This window comes from Lithobates pipiens, unplaced genomic scaffold (genome assembly GCF_037356315.1).
Source record: "Lithobates pipiens isolate NorthernLeopardFrog02 unplaced genomic scaffold, aLitPip1_a1.2 Scaffold_3, whole genome shotgun sequence".
Lineage (NCBI taxonomy): Eukaryota > Metazoa > Chordata > Amphibia > Anura > Ranidae > Lithobates > Lithobates pipiens.
The window spans coordinates 154623469-154641603 of NW_027507790.1; positions in this window are offsets into that span (position 1 = coordinate 154623469).

An 18135-nucleotide genomic window follows, 5' to 3' on the forward strand; every position below is an offset into this window, starting at 1 on the left:
TACAGCCATTTCCTTGGTTGTCTAATATTATAGAGTGATGACGTTGTCTCTATTATCTATTTTTAAACACTATTTTATGGTGCTCAGAGGCTAATCTTTCTATATTTATATTTTTTGTACTAATAAAGTTTATTTGGCATATGAATACCATGGTTTGGTCCTCCATTCAACCACTTGTCTCTTCCCTGTTTCTTATCCCAATTTTTTTGAGCTAATTACCCTAGTTGTGGAGGTACCCCGTCTACACTAGACAAATTGGTTTATTTTGTTTGCCCCCAAAAATATTAATAGTAGTTTGAGATCCATCTTTTAAAATTGTTTTCTATGCAATGTGGATGTAGTTCAGATACAGTAAAGGTTCAGTATAATGCAATATAGCATTGGTATAGGTGCAGCCTAGGTTTGGAATAAGTGCAGTATGGGTGCAGTATCGATTGACTGCACTAGCACTGTCAATAATAGGTGGTTAGCCCTCTCACCAGTCCCTAGGATGCTGCTCTGGATGTTCACTGTAGAGACTTCAGTGGGAAGTAGAGGATAGATGGACGCTCCACCCTCTCTGCAACAGCAGTGCAGGATCTGTGATGTAGGCATTTCTGCAATGTAGAGTCCTTTGATGTCTCTGAGGTTTAACCCATATTTCTCTGGGGGACCTCTTAACAGATATCTGGCCTCTAAAGAGATGTTGACCCTGCACCTTTTCTACCAAGGTCCCTTTCTCTCTTACATAGTATGGCTGGTAAAAGAGTAAAATAAACAAGTCAATCTAGTTTAACCCCAAAAAAATGAGTATGTTGTGGCCATTACAGCCCTCATAAATTTGCATTCTGGACGAGTGAGTTGGGCTCTGTTGAGGACGTGTGTTCCGGTGTGGGGGGCGGGTTGCAAGTTGAGAGAGTGGGGCTCCTAATTCTTGTCCTGGTTCCTTCTCCTCTTGCCCTGTCACGTACCTGGTGGAGATTGAGCTGTAGAGAAGGCTTCTTTTGCACCTCCTGTCCAACACCCCTGATAGAGATCACAGGGATTGAAGGACACAGAGAGGCACAATGGCCGGTTTAGCAGGTGACACCAGCTGAGGCTTGACAGGAACTGGAAACTGGAACACCCAGAACATAAGCCAGGGGGTCATCAACAGCCGGGCAGGGCAGGTATAGGAAATGAGGCTGAGGCGGAGACAGGATACAGGCTAAGTTCGGTACACAATCGGGCAGCGAGGTACAGGAGAATGAGACAGGAGCAGAGTCAAACACAAGCCAAGGTCACAGGTAGGCAGGCGGAAGTCCAAAGGAACGTACAGGAAAAGCTGGGTCAAACACAGGTAACTGGAACAGATCAATGCACAGGTTAACAGGAACAAGCTGGAAGACCACTCAACAATGTGTGTGCGTCATTGCTTGGTTTAAATAGGCTGACCGACACCAGTGCATGTACGTGTGTGCCCGTGCATGCTCACTAATGCGCCAATACATGCTTCTTCTTGTGCATACCCTGGTATGCCCACATCTGCACGCCAATGCATGCTTTTTAGGTTTCTCTTATGTTACCCCCCCAATGGTCAACCTCCGGATGCCAATCTGATTTGTTGGTTCCGTTTGGCCAATCGTCTGTGGATGATAGGCTGATGAGAAACAAGCTTTGATCTTAAGTATCCTGCAAAGATCTTTCCAGAATCTGGACATGAATTGTACTCCTCGATCGGAAGTGATGCTGCTGGGTACCACATGAAGCCTAACTTTATTCCTTGATGAAGGTATGAGTGGTCTCTTTTGCTGAGGGGGTTCCTAACATAGGAATGAAATGAGCTATCTTTGTTAGTCTGTCAATGATCACAAAGATGGTAGTGAACCTCTCAGATAGGGGAAGTTCAACAATAAAATCCATATTGATCATTTCCCAGAGTCTCTTGGGAATAGGCAAAGGTCTTAACAGACCCCAAGATTTGGTCTTGTCATTCTTGTTTCAGATGCAGACTCCACAGGTGCCAACATAATCCTTGCAATCAGATCTTAAACCTGGCCACCAGAAGGAACGTTGCACAAGCTCTGTTGTCTTGGTTACCCCAAAATGTCCCACCAAGGGGTGATCATGACACAGGCTGAGGATCTTGGGGCACAGACTTGGGGGTACAAACGCCTTTTGGTTGTGCAGAAATAACCCCTCTTGTTCCTGGAGGCAAACACCTGGTGGCAGTCGCAGAACATCCCTTGTGGAAGCTTGTTTAAGCTGGGTAATTAAATCTGCCTGTAGTGGCAGGAAACTTTGGGCTGGCAGGATTGTGACTGCCTGACAGTGTCTTTCTCCTTCCTCTGGGTACATGTGGGATAGTGCATGACATTCTTGGAACCTGGTCTGTAGGTCATACGGAAGGAGAAGCGGAAAAAGAATAGTGCCCACCTGACTTGATGAGGTCTTAGCCGTTTGGCTGGCCAGAGGTACTCAAGGTTCTTGTGATTGGTAAAGATCAAAATGGGGTGAGCTGCTCCTTCCAACAACTAACGCCATTCTTCCAGGGCTGTCTTTAAGGGCAGTAACTCCCGATCTCCCATATCATGATTTCTTTCTGCTGGGCTAAGTTTCCTTGAAAAGAAAGCAATGGTGTGTAACAGAGACTTTGTTAGCTAGAGGAGAGCAGTGCAGCATAACATCAGTATCTCAGGAGAGGAAGAGAAGAATAAAAGGCATAGTCTTCTTCTCCTTATTGCTGTAGCCCAGCACCTGCCTGTAGTGGTGACAATAAAGGTGAAAAGAAAGTGTATGTTCAGCCAAAAGCTTTTTTTCTAATGTGCAGTTTTTCAGGGCTAGGTCTACTGTGTACATGTTTATAAATCAGCATTATGCCACATTCACGTGTACTTGTCTCAATTAAGAGCACTAAGTGTCATTTCTGTCTGCTGCTTCTTTCCTCTGCTATCAGCATGAATCACTTCTGACAAGTCTTCCTGACACCAAGACAAAAATGGTGACGGGGAGGAGGGACCTCTAGCTGACTGACAGCATCAGCTCTGTTCCTGTGTGCTGTGTGAAGAGGGGTGTGTCTCTTTCCTCCAGTCAGCTGTCAGAGCTCTCCTCACTGAGCTCTGCAAAGTGTGACTTCAGTTTTGCACCCCCTTTTTTCTAACATCTCAGACAAGTTTTACAAATTCTAGTCTTTGGACTGATGTAGAGAAAAGAACACTGCAGATAAATAGGTACAAATTATGTAGGAAGATTTGTGTCATCTCTGTGTATCACCTGAGGCCAGTCACTTCACTGAGTATATGTAAGGGTTTACAACCACTAAAGTAGAAATCCATACTGTACCCTCCTAAGACCTATGCTGACTAATGTGTATAGGAAAGATCTGTATACCTACTTATTTTCAGCCTGCTCTGGTCCGGTCATGTAATCTGGCTCCCCTGTGTCAGCCAGTGGCAGCTGTGGGGGAGAGGAGGGAGAGCTGACAACAAATGGGCCATTGTAAGCCCATGGGTGACATAACCACTCCCAGGCATAACCAGCCATTGTTGATTTCTCTATCCTTTCCCCTACAGCTAGCGCTGGCTGACACAAGGGAGATAACATCACTGGAGCAGAGTGGGCTGAAAATAGGTAAGTATACATATCTTTCTTACACAGGTCAGAATATGGGTTTGGGGGGTTAGCATTTTAGGACTAGTTAGGTAAAGCCCTGAATTCCAGTTTTAAAGCTCTTTTTAACCAGAACTGACTAGGTATTTGTTCTAGAAGAAATACATGCAACACTTACCAGTTTTACTTGTTTTTAAGTACATCTATAAAATTATGTCAGCAGTCATCTCATTCTCCCTGGCTGCAGTAAACTGTATACTACTCTTGTCTTCTTTTTTAAGTAGACGCTATAACTTTTGTACAGACTAACTAATACACACTTTTTTTTACCAAAGACATGTAGCAGAAAACATTTTGGTCTAAATGTATGAAGAAATTAGAATGTTTTATTTGTTTTTTTTAATGGATATGTTTTATAACAGAAAATCTAAATATATACATTTTTTTAAATGTCTTTTTTGTTTATATAATAAAAAAATAAAAAAAAGTGGTGATCGAATACCACCAAAATAAAGCTCTATTTGAAAAATTCTATAAATTTTGTTTGTATTCAGTGTTGCATGACCGCGCAATTGTCAGTTAAAATACCACTGTGCCGAACAGGAAAAAATGGGCCTGGTCATCAAGGGGGTAAAATCTTTCAGAGTTTAAAGCCGAGGTCCACCCCCCCCCCCCCTCCAAAAAGTAAAAGTTTTAATATTAGGACACTTAACTCTCTTGGAATGCATCAATTTTGGCATGTTTTCATCGGCTGTTCGGTGCTGCCACCGCCATTGCCAATAAGGGACCTGGCAGTGAAGCCTTGCAGCTTCACAGCCGGGTCCCTACTGTACTGTACTGGGTCCTCCCCATATTGGGGAGGTTCCTTCCACAGGACAGTGAGGCCCGGAGGGAAAGAGACTGCAAGGAAATGTAGTACCGGGCCGGGCATGACGGTGTGTCTTTAAGAGACAGATTAAGAGGTTAATCTGGGGTGTGAAATGAAGTGGAGAGAGGGGAAAGGAAGTGAGCAAACAAGTTCAAGGGGGGAGTGGTCATATTTAAGAGGGGGCGGAGCTAAATTGTGGTCAGTGTGAGAAGGAAGCTGAAGGAGGAGGCAGTTTCCCATCCTCCCTTCCTATATGTTGTTGGTGTGTATTTGTTGTGTGTCTGTATTCTTCTTTTTTTCAGGAAACAAAGAAGGTCGTCATAACATTTGAGGTGGGTAAGGTGGGTTGGAGCATAAATGGTTAACAGCAATTAAGATGGGAACATGGGGACTACACTAGTCAAGTGAGGCCCGGAGCGAAAGAGACTGCAAGGAAATGTAGTACAGGGCCGGGAATGACAGTGTGTCTTTAAGAGACACATTAAGAGGTTAATCTGGGGTGTGAAAGGAAGTGGAGAGAGGGGAGAGGAAGTGAGCAAACAAGTTCAGGGGGGGGAGTGGTCATATTTAAGATGGGGCGGAGCTAAAGCGTGGTCAGTGTGAGAAGGAAGCTGAAGGAGGAGGCAGTTTCCCATCCTCCCTTCCTATATGTTGTTGGTGTGTATTTGTTGTGTGTCTGTATTCTTCTTTTTTTCAGGAAACAAAGAAGGTCGTCATAACAGCAGAGCTGAGGCAATTTTGGGTTGTGGCTGTGTTTTTCTGGTGATCTTTGACGATGGCAGTAAACAGAGGTGATAAAAAGGGGTGGGGGGCTCATTGGTAGTATGTGCCCCTCTGGTGTATTCCAGCAAAGGTTGCTGAAAGACGGTAATGGTTGCACTGCGGCAAGGGGGTCGTCTCGGAGCGGCTACAGTTGGAGGCCTATCAGGTTAAATGGTCCCGCAGTGCATTGGTGGTAATTTGTAGTGCAATGTGTGGGCCGCCATCAGAGACCACCAGACTGGGGTTTAAATGTGTTACTATGTTATATATATATTTATTTTGGATTGGAGTTATTTATTTGGTTTGTTTAATAAAGGGCTGTTATGGGCATTTTACTCCATAAAGAAAGGTGTGGTCTCATCATTTGAGGTGGGTAAGGTGGGTTGGAGTATAAATGGTTAACAGCAATTAAGATGGGAACATGGGGACTACACTAGTCATGGGAAAGTCAGGAAAGCTGCTTGAGTCAATGGAGGCGGAATAGGTGAGGAGGCTAGAGAGTTCAGGGGGCTGGACAGAATTTGCAAGTATCTGAAGGAGTGAGAGAGCCCAAGTTGAACCTTATTTAGAGGCAAAGAGTGGGCCCATGCAGTGAGGGACTACAACTAAATTCTGAGTGAGCCTGAAGAGCCAACAAGTTGGGAGATGAGATCAGTGGTGTAGCTGAAGCGTAGCCAGGTAGTTTGCAGTTTTCAGTTATTGCTGTTTTTCTGGAGAAGATTCCCTGCATGGTTCATTTAAAAAAAAAAAGTGGCCTGCCATGGCCTTAAATTGCAATTCAGACGTAGATGACTCACTAAAAAATGCATTTACCACATGAGCTTAATCACCCAATACCACACCATACATACAGATTATGAATAGATAGAAAATGTGCAACCCTCTGAGTACTTGCTCAGCCCAATATAATTGCAAATTATGCTGCGTACACACGTAGCAGACTATCCGGCGGACTTAGTCTGGTGGACTTTCCGCCGGACTGTCCGCCGGACTTTCCGAACGAGCTACCTGCCCACACACGGTACTTTTGCCGCAGACTAAGTACTGCGACTAAGTCCGCCGTACTTTTGAAATGAACGGACTCGCCCACACACATGGAGAAAAGTCCGCTCATTTTGAGCACAGCTCCATGTAGCCGGGGCCAGCGAAGGAGGCGTTGCTGGCCCCGTCACCTGGTATGGACTTAAAGGGGAATCCCTACACCTCTTCTTCCGACTTTTGGGGTCTTTTCCCCCTCTTCGGGGGTCTTGTTCCCCTCTTCGGTTCTTCTTGCCCGGCCACCGCGCCTTCTTCTAGCTCTTTTGCAAGCGGTGGCCCAGTCTTCTGTCGCCGCTGCCGCCGTCTTCTGTTCTTCTCTTCTGGAGATGTTGCCTCGTCGCTGTCTCCAGTCACTATGACAGGACACGTGGCGCGCAGCGACTTATATAGGGACATCACCGGATGATGTCCCCGCCCATTATGATGTCACAGTCCCAGAGAATGCTTGTTATACTCACTGTGGAACCTAAGGGGTTAATCCTCTGCATTGTGTAAAAAGGCAGTTTGATCTTGTATGCACAGATCCTCCTATCCCTGCACTGTCCCCCTGGACAAGTCTGGATAAGACAGAGCCTTTGGAGTCAAGCTGCACATGCTCAGATTGGTGTGTATTGCTAGAGAAGTTTTTTTTTTCTTTTTTATTGGGAGAGTGCATGTGATCAGCACAGGGCCAATCTGCACTGTCTAGACATATCCAGACAGAGGGTCGGGAGCCCTACAGCCTCAAAGGACACCTCAGTGCAGCATGAAAACTCCTCATACAAGCTTCACCAGGAACTGATAGAAATCACAAGACTGCTATATACTGCTGTTTAGAAAAGGTATTTAGCAGTTTAAATTTACTAAAATAATTGCATTTCCATGTTCTGTGTACTGTGGGAGACCAAATATAGCGAATGCAGGATCCTGAGTTTAGTAACACTTAATAAAAACACCTTTGTGTGCTCATTGATTACATGAAAGTATACTGCACAATGAGTTTATTTTGCCTCTGCTGTGTCGTCCAGCTTGAAACTACAGGTCATGTGATGTCTGTCAGCTCCACAGCCATCACAGACCTGCCAGTGGCCACAACCAGCATTGGGGTATTACGTTGGAAGAAGAAGTGTCGTTGCTGCCGAGTTTCTGTGTTTCCATGGCAACAGAACACAATCTGACTCAGCAGCAAACATCACTTCCTCCCCCCTTTCCCCATCCGAGAGCAGGGATTGGTGGGGCTGTGCACTGACCATGGAAGATACAGGAATTGGTTTCAAAGAAAGAAAATAAAGCTGCTAGAATGGCCCAGCCAATCACCTGACTTGAATCCAATAGAAAATCTATGGAAAGAACTAAAGATCACATTTCATAGAAGAGGCCCATGGAACCTTCAAGATTTGAAGACAAACGTTTTGAAAGATGAGCAACTTTAAAAAAAAATATCCTGACTTGGTTTGCGAGTGTTGTCTCGCAAAACGAGCAGAATTCAAGCTAACAGGGTGTGCAGTACCGCCTTTGGCCAAAGGTGCTAGTGAAACTCTGTACGGTTCGGAGTCATTCATAAATACTCAGAATCACTGGGAATATTCTGTTCCCGAGTGTTTCCGAGCCTTTTCGAGTTCAGCTGAGCTGTCCCGAGTATTTCCGAGGCTCTCCAGCACCCACCCCACCTCGGCCACATTTGGTATTGCATGCAATAGAAGTCAATGCGAAACAAATTATCTTTGTTTCCATTGACTTCTATGGAGAAACTCGCTTTGATATGCGAGTGCTTTGGATTACAAGCATTCTCCTGGAATGAATTATGCTCGTAATCCAAGGTTCCACTGTATATGTATAGTCTAGTACCAGCTAGCAGAGGTTTCCACTTAGAATTTTTTCAATATAAGGTTATATAATTGTTTTTTTCCCCTCCAGTCCATAAGGGTCATCCAAACATGAAAAGCTTCCAGCACCAGATAGCAAAGACCAGTCATATATGGTTACACTGCAATTGTAATCCTTTGCAAATGCCAAATCTATTCAAAATTCCAACTGGCACATACTACAGATTTTGGATGCAACAGTCTCCAAACTGCAAAGTGCCACAATGTATAGTACAAAATGCTGCATACATAAAAGGATTAATAGTCTCACCATGACATTCACATTTGGCTCATCAGTCTGTATCTGTAGTAGTGTGGGCACTAGAGAGCAATAATGAGCCTCAGTTCCAAAAATATACCATCATTATAAATATTAATGGACGAACATCTGATGGGACGGTTCGCGAACGCGATCGCGTGAACGTGCGCAAATATTCGCGGATCGCAGGTTTGCGGCGGGTCCCATTCATTTTACTGGCAGGCGAACATGAAAAACCTCCAGGTCATATTTGCAGCCACAAAATACTTACTAGCTGTGCACACATAGTCCCACAACATGGACACAAACATACCAGAAGTATGAAGCGAATCTGCGATCGACAAGCATTCTTTTTTTATCTACGAATTTATATGCGATTTCGTCAATTCAGGAGCGCATGAAGGCCATGGAGGAGAGGCAAGGCCAGGCTATTAAGGGGGTGCAGAAATTATCCTGCTATTGGAAAAGTTCCGTAATTTTTTTTAAGTGATATAAATCGTTTATAAAGTTATAACGTGTATTTTGTTTTTTGTAATATTGCTCGGTTTTAGTGTAATAGCTGGGCCTAAATCAGCCAGAACTGACAGCAGCTGGTAAATACATGTCAAATACATATAGGGTCCATTCACACGTCTGTAAAATTGGTCCGCATCCGTTCCACAATTTAGCGGAACATTTACAGACCCATTGATTTTCAATTCCAGTCTGAAAAATTAAACATTCACAGCCTGGATAAAGAAGTAAGTGTCAGCCAGTACAGGACCCAAAAATTTGCCAACAGGCGTTCACCTGAGAGCAAATAACTTTGTATACAGGCCCCAAAAATTAGGCATTCAACGGACATAAAAGGCCTTTTATGTCGCTGTATTTACCTAAGACAGGGACCATGAATTGTTATGGGTGGTGGAGGATATTTGTGGCCTGTCATGAGGAATTTGAATCAAACATGGTCTACTGGTCACATGTGTTGAATTCCTCCGAGATCCATGCCTCATTCATTTTTAGAAATGTGAGGTAGTCATCACTGTCGTGAGCTAGGCGAGTGCTCTTATCGGTCATGATCCCCCCTGCTGCACTGAACGTCCTTTCGGACAGGACACTGGACGAGGGGTAAGCCAACAGTTCCATTCCAAATTGGGCAAGCTCTGGCCAGAGGTCAAGCCTGCCCACCCAGTAGTCCAGGGGTTTATCACTTCTCAGAACGTCCACATCGGCCGTTAAGCCGATGTAGTCCAACTGGCACATACTACAGATTTTGGATGCAACAGTCTCCAAACTGCAAAGTGCCACAATGTATAGTACAAAATGCTGCATACATAAAAGGATTAATAGTCTCACCATGACATTCACATTTGGCTCATCAGTCTGTATCTGTAGTAGTGTGGGCACTAGAGAGCAATAATGAGCCTCAGTTCCAAAAATATACCATCATTATAAATATTAATGGACGAACATCTGATGGGACGGTTCGCGAACGCGATCGCGTGAACGTGCGCAAATATTCGCGGATCGCAGGTTTGCGGCGGGTCCCATTCATTTTACTGGCAGGCGAACATGAAAAACCTCCAGGTCATATTTGCAGCCACAAAATACTTACTAGCTGTGCACACATAGTCCCACAACATGGACACAAACATACCAGAAGTATGAAGCGAATCTGCGATCGACAAGCATTCTTTTTTTATCTACGAATTTATATGCGATTTCGTCAATTCAGGAGCGCATGAAGGCCATGGAGGAGAGGCAAGGCCAGGCTATTAAGGGGGTGCAGAAATTATCCTGCTATTGGAAAAGTTCCGTAATTTTTTTTAAGTGATATAAATCGTTTATAAAGTTATAACGTGTATTTTGTTTTTTGTAATATTGCTCGGTTTTAGTGTAATAGCTGGGCCTAAATCAGCCAGAACTGACAGCAGCTGGTAAATACATGTCAAATACATATAGGGTCCATTCACACGTCTGTAAAATTGGTCCGCATCCGTTCCACAATTTAGCGGAACATTTACAGACCCATTGATTTTCAATTCCAGTCTGAAAAATTAAACATTCATAGCCTGGATAAAGAAGTAAGTGTCAGCCAGTACAGGACCCAAAAATTTGCCAACAGGCGTTCACCTGAGAGCAAATAACTTTGTATACAGGCCCCAAAAATTAGGCATTCAACGGACATAAAAGGCCTTTTATGTCGCTGTATTTACCTAAGACAGGGACCATGAATTGTTATGGGTGGTGGAGGATATTTGTGGCCTGTCATGAGGAATTTGAATCAAACATGGTCTACTGGTCACATGTGTTGAATTCCTCCGAGATCCATGCCTCATTCATTTTTAGAAATGTGAGGTAGTCATCACTGTCGTGAGCTAGGCGAGTGCTCTTATCGGTCATGATCCCCCCTGCTGCACTGAACGTCCTTTCGGACAGGACACTGGACGAGGGGTAAGCCAACAGTTCCATTCCAAATTGGGCAAGCTCTGGCCAGAGGTCAAGCCTGCCCACCCAGTAGTCCAGGGGTTTATCACTTCTCAGAACGTCCACATCGGCCGTTAAGCCGATGTAGTCGGACACCTGTCAGTCTAGGCGTTCACTGATGCTGGATCCGGATGACAGCTGTTGATGGGTCAGCTGAAAGAATGATCTCATTCTGCAGGGTTGTTAACCGCAACTGTTTCTCTGTGAGTGGAAATTCCTCTGCCAGCGCACTTAAAAGCAGAATGCAGCATTTCTCTAAGCAAGGCCTGGAAGTGCTCCATTCTGACAGCCCTCTGTGATGGTGGTAACATTTCCGCCATTTTGTGTATTTACTGGGGGTTTAAGTACGTTGCCACCCAGTACTGGTCCTTGCCCTTTATGCTTTTTATACGGGGGTCCCTCTTAAAACACTGGAGCATGAAGGCCCCCATTTTCACTAAACTGGAAGCGGTGTGGTGGCCTGGCTCCTGCTCATCATCCAGGATAATGTCGTCCTTGTTCTCCTCCCCTCATCCACGTACAACAACAGGGATCCCAGAAAGGTTTAAAGCATGCTCTTCTTGCTCCCCCTCATTCGCCCCGACACCATCCTCCTCTGACTCCTCTTCAGACTCCTGTTGTTGACTTGTCTCAGATGGCGTAGCCCCCCCAGGAATTCGTCCAGCATTGCAACTTCCTCATCTTCCTGCTCCTCGACGGATCAATGATACAACGCAATGCATGCTCCATGAATAAGGCGTACGGTACGATGTTACTGATGGCACCATGGCTGCGACTGACCAGTTTGGTGATCTCATCCAATGGCCGTAGAAGTCTGCATGCGTCGCGCATGAGCAGCCACTGGCGCGGTGAAAAAAACCAAGCTCCCCAGAGTTCGTACAGGTAGTGGTTAACTGCGCATTTCTACTGGAGCAGCCTATCAAGCATATACAATGTTGAGTTTCATTGCGTCGGGCAGTCACAAATAAGACGTCTGACGGGCAGATTGTGTCGCCGCTGAATGTCAGCAAGGCGAGCCATGGCCGTGTAAGATCTTCTGAAATGGCCCGAGATTTTCCTTTCCTGCCGCAAGACGTCCTGGACCCCAGGGTATTTGACAACAAATCGCTGCACGACCAAGTTCAAGACGTGTGCCATGCATGGCACGTGTGTAATTTAGCCCTGTTTCAACGCGCTCAGCAGATTGGCAATGTTGTCGCACACCACTTTACCAACTGTCAAATTTAGCGGTGTTAGCCACTGATCTGCCTGTGAACGCAAAGCTGAAAGGAGTGCAGGGCCAGTTTGGCTCTTGGCTTCCAGGCACAACAGACGCAGCACAGCATGGCAATGTTTCACCTGGCATGTCAAATAGGTTTTGGGGATCTTGGGCGGTGCAGAGGAAGAGACGGTAGCAGCAGAAAAGGAGGAGTCAGCCAAGGAGGAGAGGGAGGATGGAGTAGGAGGAGGAGAAGAAGAGGCAGGCCTGCATGCAATTTGTGGTGGTAAAACCAAATCTACACGGTTGCCACAGGTTGCATGCTTGATGGCCATCAGAAGGTTCACCCAGTGGGCAGTAAGTTATATGCCTTCCTTGCCTGTGTTTGCTAGACCACGTGTCTGTGGTCAGATGTATCTTGGCACTGACACTGTGTGCCAGAGATACATTCACTTGCCGCTGAACATGGCCATATAGCTCTGGGATGCCCTTCTGTGAGAAAAATTTCCTTCCTGGGACCTTCCATTGTGGTGTACCAATGTCCGCAAATTTTTGAAAGGCCTCTGAGTGCAACAGTTTATATGGCAGTAGTTGGCGGGCAATCAGTTCCGACAAGCCAGCGGTCAACCGTTGGGCAAGAGGGTGATCCGGCGTCATCATTTTTTTACACTCGAACATTTGGCCCACGGAAGTCTGCCTTTTTCCAGAAAAACGTGAGGATGGCATGATGGAAGCTGGAGTGGAGGACAATTGTGAGGAGAGAGGAGAAGGGGAAGTAGAAGAGGCTGGACGTGAGAGCCTGGAGTGTGGCTTTGCGGGTTCTGACAGCGTTGCTCCCACTGGGCTCGGTGATGGGAGTTCATGTGCCTTCTTAAGGCGGTCGTCCCTAGGTGAGTGTTGGGCTTACCACGACTTATGCGTTGACTGCAAAGGCTGCAGATGGCAACACTATTGTCAGCATTGGACATGTTAAAAAAAGCCCAAACTGCGGAGCCATGTGCCGGCATCCTGGGAGCACCAGATGTGACTGTACATGGTTGATGGCTCGCTCCTGATACTTTAGCAGTCTGGTTTGTCCCTCCTGTGCAATGTAAGTTCGGCCTGCTTCTCCTCCCTATCTGCTGGTCCATCTCTCCCTCTGAACTCCCCTCCCCTTCCTCTCTTGTGGGCACCCACGTGACATCCATAGACACGTCATACTTGACGTCAGCAACAGCGGGGACCAACCTCCTTGGGCTGATCTGGGTACTGTCGTCAGACTGCTGAGTGGCGGTTGTTGTTACCTCCTCTTCCTGATCCAATGGCAAGAATGGCTGCGCATCGGAAATGTCTTGTGATGGATCGGAAAATAATTCCTGTGACTCAAGCGGAGGGTATATGGGGGTGGTGGCGTTGGTGGTAGTGTCTTTGGGGGTGCACGCAGCAGAGAGTGAAGAGGGTGCAGATAGAGAGGATGAGGAGGGTGCAGAAGAGGAAGGCTGAGTGAGCCACTCAACCAAGTCTGCTGCGCCCTTTGATGTAATCGAACGCACCTTCTGCAACTTCCCACTTTGGCTCCGGCCTGGTGCTCCTGCCCTACCCCAACCACCCCTGCGGAAGGACCTGCCTCTTCCTCTGCCTGTCATTTTTTAAATGACCCTGTGAGAAAAGTATCTAGAGAAGCGCAGTATATGTAGAAGAAGGTATATAACACCCAGCTTCAATCCGTCGTTTTGGGGGGCCATTGGTCTATCACACCAGTTATAATACTTTTTACTAATTGTGTTTGTTACTCTTTGTAGTTGTAGTATCTCAGTCAGCAGTCACAATGCTGCACAATACAAATGCACTATAATATGCTTTTTTATATTTGAAAGAATATTATAAGTGTATTACACCCCGATATACTGCACGACAAACAATAGTACACCTATACCAGTCCTTACCAGGACTTTTGTGGACCTATTAGCGATTTCTGTCACTACAGTCTGTCCCTACTCCACACAGCAACCTCTCCCTACACTGACAAAAGACAGAATATGAAATGGCAGCCAGATCAGGTCTATTTATAAGGTAGGGGGCATGTCCATGTGCTAAAATGTCTCAATTGGCTGTCCTGTACCAAATGATGTATATGTCATGGATCAAAGTTCTTCATAATGTAAAAGAATATGGTGGCCGCGAATAGCAACATATGTTCGCCGGTCGGCGAATAGTGAACACGCAAAGTTTGCCAGTAACAGTCTCCAAAATGCAAAATGCCTCAAAGTAGTCATTAGTCTATATTTGTAGTAGGGTGGGTACTAGAGTACAATAGAGTGTGTTCTAATGGATTTCACTGTGATGGCATCTTCAGATAGTCATAAGATAGTGTGCAAGAGCACTGGCTATAAACAAGTATGTGGCAGGGTTACCAACTGTGAGTAAATTTACTGACAGTTTGTAAAAATCTTGGGACTTTTACAGCTGTTCATACATATCAGGGGCTGATAATTTTTCACGCTCTCCTGACTTTTGTAAGTGTAAACCATGCAAGCTACTTGTTCTGTGTATTGTCAGTGTTTGCCTTTCCTGTTGATACTGTTTATACAGAAAAAAATGTGCTCCGTTAGGTAATTTCCAATGTTTTGTCAGTACAAAATGCCGTGGGAGGTTGGCAACCCTGGTATGTTGAGAGATATTGTGCAAAAGTGTATGTGACCAACACACAGAAGGGAGATGGCTTTGGGGGTCTGGGTGAGGTGGTAGAGTGATTCCAAAGCACCTCGCAAGAGCCCTGTGAAGATTCTCTATGGCAATAGATAAGGACAGCAGAGGGCACATCTAAATGTATCAGTATAAAAACAAATTTATTCACTTTACAATTGGCAACTTATAAGAAAAAGAAATGTAGAAATGTCATTCAGGGTCAGCTTCCGAGGATGGACCTTTACAGAACAGGATGATCTTCCTTGGAAGGGCTTTCAGCACCTGTGAATGTAATGCAAAGGAGACACCACTGGGGGCAGCAGACTAATGCCTTGTAATCGCGATCAGATTATCGTATGACGTATCGTTCACATTTTGTTGCATAAAACTAATATCGAATACAACAGTGCAAAATGTGCTTTACGAAAAGTCCGATTTTTGTTGTACGATTCTGGAAAAACCTTCCGGTGTGCCTAGCTATGTATTGGAAATGATGTCAAATACGTGTGACCCCTGTGTACTTTGAATGATAATGGTAAACATGTCAAACAGAGAGGGTGAATCCCCTAAAATGGGAGCACAGACACCATTAAAAATTGACAATTCTTTAGTTTGCTTAGTTTAGTTCTTTACACACTAGTGAATGACAAATACTAAATTGCGTGTAATAAATATAATGTTTATTACATAAAATATTGGGCACATGTAGAAGCCCTGGGTTTTCTTTTTTTCACTTTTTTTATGAAACACTGTAATAAACATGATCTTATTTAACATTAATCTGCTTGTTTTATTATTGTCTTTATTCTTTATTTTTTTTTGGTAAAAATTACATAATTGGATTTCTTGACATTTAGCAGAATTTATTAAAGTGCAATCAAAACATTATATAATTAATATAATTATATCACATTTTCATGGAACATGCTGATAAATAATTCACTACAAAAATATTATCTGTTCATTGATTGATGAGGAATATTGTGATCGGCTACAGGCGAATTTCTTTTGTTTTTCGTATGTTGGGGCATTTTTGCCGTACGAACATTGTTTACGTTCTCCTATTTTCTTCCGGTTTATTTTCGTGTTTACAATCATGCGTGGTGTTCGTCTATCGATTTTCTAGCGGACGCATACTGTACTGATTAATCGATTGTTGTACAATGGGCTATCATCCAAGCAAAGTTGTTCTGTTGGTCCCTTTGGATTTTGTTGGACGGACTGTCGTGATTGGCTGTCGAAAGCTGTGTACTAATGATCAGATTATCGAACAATCAATCTGAAAGCAATTTTTATCATCCGTTAATCTGATCGTCTCATAGACGTAAAGAGTCTTACAACATGTGGGTCTTCCTCTTCACATGGGTTCGATCGTCAGTGATTCTCAACTAGGGTTCCTCCAGAGGTCGCTAGGGGTTCCTTCAGCATTGGGCAATTTCTGCCTCTCGGATAAGTTCCCACAGACACCATCAAGCTTTTTAGCTATCTGTAAGGAGGTAATTGTTCCCAATGACCACAGTGTAAGGATCATTCTCATTGACCATCACACAAATGTATCATGAGTTGTAGATTTCTCGTTTTTAGCAGGGGTTCCCCGAGACCGGAGAACTATTTCAAGGGTTCCCCTGTGTTGAAAAGGTTGAGAAAGACTGGTCTATTAATTGGCCAGATGTAGGAGAGCCAACACTTCTTCTGAGGTGGACTCTGATGTGGGGGGGGGGGTTTGGCTGGGACCCCGATATAAGAGGGAACTCCTTTGGTTGACTCTGATGTAGACAATATTTGATTGTAGTCTGGGAGATGTGTCTACACTTTAAATTTATATTCTCTTCTTAGTACACCAATGTATTGCTGGCTCAGCATATAAAGTTTAGCTAGCTGAGTCTTTTAGATGACTACTTCTGTTGAGATGGGGATTTTGCAGTATTTGATTCATCAGAGGACTGGAGTTATCTAGTAATTATATTATTTATATAGATATTTAACACAATTTATGGATGACTTTACTATTGCAATAATTCCACGCTTACCTCTTTTGGGTTAACTGTTTAGATGCTATTCTCTGATTGTGGGCATGCCTCTGTTTTATCCCTGGTGGATTCCTTTTTTTTTATTCAACACATGACATTGATCACAACATACAGGTATATACGATGTACTATTGACATAAACACATACACACACACACACACACACACACACACACACACACTACAGGTTGAACTGGATAGCCTGGTGTCTTTTTTCAAGATTACCGACTATGTAACTATGGGGGTTATTTAAGAAAGGAAAATCCACTTTGCACTACAAGTGGAAACTACAAATGCAAAGTGCACTTGGAAGTGCAGTTGTTATATGGTTTACTATCAATTATTCAATTGTTTTTTACCAAATTATGTAACTGTTTCATATTCTTGATCATTAATATGATAATAGATTTTGAGATATATTTATTCTACAGAGAGTCACTTTCAAGTTCTAAAAGCTGCAGGTTTTTTACCTTCATGCATAGTATTCATGCACAGGTAAGCCTAGATTAAGGCTTACCTGTAGGTCCAAGAAATGTCTCCTAAACCTATACGGTTTAGGAGATATTTGCCCGAAGACAGGCACCGCTGTCTACGGCGCATGCGCCGTAGACAGCGGCGCGCAGGCGCACTGAGCGTGGCATTTCCAACGACGGAGCTGCCGCGCGTGTCGGCTCCCATGCGCATGCGCGGGAGTGACGTCATTGCGGCTTCGCCGAATGAGAGCGGCGGAGCTCTGAGACCCCACCGAGAAGATGGATGGTCCGGACTACAGGGGACAGCGGTGACTTCGCTGGCTCCTGTGTCAGGTAAGTGACACATAATGGACTACTATGTGATGCATAGTAGTCCATTATGCTTTGCCTTTGCAGGGAATGAAAGAGGAAGTAAACTCATCAGAGTTTACTTCCTCTTAAAGTGTGTCCTGGGGAGTGTTTCTAACTGTTGGGGGCATGACACGTCACTGATCTCTGCTCCCAACTACAGAGAGCAGAGATCAGTGACACTGTCACTAGGCAGAACGGGGAGATGCTTGTTTACATTAGCATCTCCCCATTCTTCCTCTCCGTAGGCGATCGCAGGTATCCCTGTGGCGATCGAGTCTGCTGGACCCACGACCCGACTCACGGAGCATGCCGTGCGCCCACTGGCCGCCTCTTAAAGGGCAATGTACAGGTACGTTAGTTTGCCTGTACGAGCCCTTCTGCTGACGTATATCGGCGTCAAGTGGTCGGCAAGCGGTTAAAAGAAAGGTTTTTAAAAGAAAGAGTGCTTTTTCAGCGCTCCAATAGAAGTCTATGAGTCTAAAAATGCTCCTGGAAAAAAGTCCTTTTGTGAGAAAAAGTGACATTAAGATGCTCAGGTGTGAATGGGCACTATCGAGTATAATGGGAATCGTTAAGTTGAGCATTTTCGCATGTTCCAATTGCTCAGTT